Consider the following 4,254-nt stretch of genomic DNA (forward strand, 5'->3'; position numbering starts at 1 on the left):
ATTATTACATGCTAAAATGCATATAATCTTCTTACAAAAGTGAAAATGAAAATACAGCAAGCAGTGAGAGAGGTGATGATTTTGATGTCCTCACTAGCTGGGAAGAGAACCAAGCAGATGCATTGAACACAAAGAGCACACCATGCTGAACTAATGGTGGTGGTCCCATCCTCCTAGGACCACCCCAAGCACAGTTATGAGCAAAAAAATTCAATCCCAAACAAAGGCCCTGCAAAGCATTATGGGACAATATTCTAGGGTGCAGTGAATATTATAGTATCCAATATCAAAACATTCCTCAAGGGGTAGACTCTCGGCTCCTCTGAGAGCTAATACTATAATATTCACTAAATTCTAGACTCTTGCATCAGAATGCTTTGCTGGGCCTTTGGTTGGCATTGTATTTTTGCCCATATCTTTGCTAGGGGTGGTCCTAGGAGGATGGGACCACCAGAATAATTGAGCATGATATGCTCTTTATGTGCAAGGCACCTGCTTGGTCTTCCCCCTAGGTTAGGGGGTCCCCAAAATCATCAACTCTCTCATTGACTGATATTTTTCAAAGCTCACGTTTGTGAATTGGTTATATGCTTTGTAGCATGTAAAGGTACTATTGTTTTATCAATGGAATGTGGGTGCAATAGCTCATTCCAGAATATTTGCATAAACTCTGTTGTCCTGTATTAATACAAGTTTTAAAAAGAAATCTCATATATCTTTAGTAAAAATAAAAAATAATTATCTTTGCATGCTAATATACAAATAGCCATCTCATGAAAATATAGCATGCAGTGCTTTTAACTAAACATTAAATATTTCTATCTTTACATGCTAAAATGCATATAATCATCACAAAAAAGTAAAAATGAAAAATAGCCAGCAGTGAGAGATGTGATGATTTTGGGGTCCTTCCTAACCATGGGAGAGGACCAAGCAGATGCCTTGAACACAAAGAGCACATCATGCTGAAATGATTCGGTGGTGGTCCTGTCCAAGGACCACCACAAGTACAGTTATGGGCAAAAATACAATCCCAACCAAAGGCCCTGCAAAGCAATATGGGACGATATTCTAGACAGTAGTGAATAATATAGTATGCAATATCAAAATACTCCTCAAGGGGCAGGCTCTCTGGCTCAGCTGAGAGATAATACTAAAATATTCACTAAACTCTAGAATCTCACCCCATAATTTGCTGGGCCTTTGGTTGGCATTGTATTTTTCAAATCTCTGCAACTTCCGCTAGCAGAGCGGAATTCATTGCCCAGGCTTAGTGGAGACCAAGCGGTCTCGTAGGCTACCTGTTTATTATAGGCAAAGAGTGGTTGTTCCCAGTTAAAGGTACCTGTGTTGAGTATGCGCCAGATTTTTTGGAGTCACAAGACACCTTAGCCACCTTTCTCACCTGGCTCAATGACCGTGATACTTACAATTTACCAGCACAGCCAGCCCCAGGAGCATTGCTTTTCTGGACCTCAACATTGAGGCAGAGGCAGGTAGGCTAAAAACCCGAACATACTACAAACCCACGGCCAGAAATTAACTGCTAAAGTTCAAGAGTTTCAATCCTTGGGCCCTCAGGGAGAACCTCCCCTTCGGCCAATTTCTACGTATACGTAGAAATTGTAGCAATGTATCAGACTACCAAAAGCAATCAATGCAGCTGGCCACAACATTATGTGAACGGGGATACCTTGACAAAATAGTCCAAAACACAAAAAAACAGGCCTGCAATCAGAATAGACATGCTCTCCTGGAACATAACACATGGGAGTAAACCACCACCCCTTTGATATGTGTCACCCCTTATAATGAAGCGATACCAAAGGGGATGATGGACGGAGCATGTGAGCAAATCAAACACTCACCCCCAGTCAACTCATCTGGGTTTAATCTATCAACATTCTTTAGCTCACTCCACCACCCCAGTTCAGACATGACCATATGCAAATCAGTCTGAACCTGTGCCTCAAGGGAACAGTCCAGCCTGAACTGCCAAGCCATATCTTCCCTGGACCGGAAACAAGCATCCTGGGACCGATTTCGGGTTCATAACCCTCATCAGCCAGGCTATCTTGAATCCAGTGGCAAAGTGAGCTAAGGACCCACGTCTGGGCATACCCTGACAACTAGGGCGAACAAAGCGATACCAAAGGGGATGATGGACAGAGCATTTGAGCAAATCAAACACTCACTCAAAACGAGGAGGTGGTAGCCATAATCAAAATAGTGCCCGCTAAGGACCCGGGTCAGGATGGCCTTCCAGGTCATCTGTTCCGGGCCAAACCTGAACAATGGGCTACTTATTTTACACTTTTGATCAATGCACTCCTTGAGGGCTCACCGGTACCAAGTTCATGGAAAGGAGCAGAGGTGATCCCTATTTATAAGAAAAGGGCCAGGGAGAGCCCTGCCAACTACAGCCCTATAAGCCTTATTGACGCTGGTCAGAAGGTGGTTGGCTGGGTTCTACTGGAGAGAATCCTCTTGTGGGCGGAGGAGAATAACATCATATCACAGTACCAGGCGGGATTCAGGCCATGTACGAACACAATCGACCAGGCTTTTAGGCTGGTGCTACTGCACTGGAAGGTTGTAAGCATTGGTAAGGGTGGTCTCTACCTCGCATTTATAGACCTGAAGACTGCCTTCGACCTGGTTCCCCGTAAGCGTCTCTGGTCGGTCCTGCGGGACATGGGGCTTCCACTCCCCATTTTGAATCTTTTAGCTCACATGCATGAAGGGAACTATGCACAAATCAGGTGGGGTTCTCAGGCTCAAAAAACAGAAAAGATCCCTGCAAATAGAGGTGTCCGTCAGGGATGCGCCCTGGCCCTTACCCTCTTTAGGTTGTTTGTAAATGATGTAGTTTCGTTCTTATCTGAAATTAATGCTGATGCCCCCGTCCTGGCTGGTGTTAAAGTCCCAACACTACTCTTCGCAGACGATACGCTGTTGGTTTCAAAAACTCCAGTAGGCTTACAGAAGCTGCTTGACTGGTTCTGCTTCTTCTGCAAATTGCGGGCCTAGTTATTAATACCACCAAAATGAAGCTCCTCTATTTTAACCCCAGCAGGGCTGCCAAATCTACTCTTACGCTCGAAGGCAAGCCCCTGGAATGCTTAAAGGTTTTCGATTGTCTGGGGATCAGAATTGCGGATAATCTTAAATTGCAGCCGCACATTAAAAAAATGGCTCTAAGCCATAAACGGGTTACGGGTGTTATTGGGAGAGAACATCGAGCTTCAACCTCTAGACCCATTGCTCCTGCCCTGCAGATCTATGCTGCAAAGGCAATAGGCAGTGCTTTATATGGAGCGGAGCTCTGAGGCTTTAATAATGTAGATCCCCTCGTGACAGCAGAGAATAAGTTCTTCAGAGAGCTTGTTTCACTTCCTAGGGGATCACCTAGTAAACCTCTCTTGAGCGATTTGGGCCAACGCTCAATCAAGGACTTGGTCGGCCTACGCCCCCTTTTATTCTGGGGTCGCCTTTGGCGTATCCCAGAGCTATCCAGCTACGCCGATGGCCTAAAGGAAGTGATGAAACTCCAGGGTTATTACAAGATCGCGCTGGTTAGCTAACATCAAAAGACTTGTTTTAGCCATCGGCCTAGCTCCTGCATGGGAGCTAGGGGCCCCGGTGTCAAAGCTGACAATCAAGAGACTATATTGGGCATGGGTTGATAACCAAGCTCATAGACATCCCAATCAGGGCAGGCTGACTGATGAGTTTCGTCAGCATAAGACAGTGCCCCGCTTTGAGCCTTACCTGGATTTTATCCAGAAACCCAGGGACAGGGCCCTCTTCCTTCAGTTTAGAATGGGAACTCTTCCGGTCCACGAGCATACTCATAAGTGGAATCCTCCTAACCAAACCTCTGCTGCTTGCCCATTTTGCACTGGGATAGCTGAAACCATTCCACACTTGTTCTTTGTATGTAAAGCTTACTCCAGACCGAGGGAAAAATGGTAAAGACCTGTCTGTCGATTGCTAGGTACAAGGAACCATTCAACTGCCCTTAGAATCCTTCAAACGGAGCCAAACACTACGTTAGCCTGTGGGGTGGCTAAATACCTAAGCTGGGCCTGGCTGATAAGATCAAAAGCCTTATGATAATTCTGTATTGATATTCCACGGTAAAGATGTCACTGGTTTTAGACTTTTTCTTATATTTTTAACCAATGTATTTTAATGATATCTGTTGGACAGAAAAACTCTTCAAAGCTGATTCATGATTTAATATCCCTTTTA

This window comes from Lissotriton vulgaris, chromosome 3_1 (assembly GCF_964263255.1).
Source record: "Lissotriton vulgaris chromosome 3_1, aLisVul1.2, whole genome shotgun sequence".
In the NCBI taxonomy this organism is placed as follows: Eukaryota; Metazoa; Chordata; class Amphibia; order Caudata; family Salamandridae; genus Lissotriton; species Lissotriton vulgaris.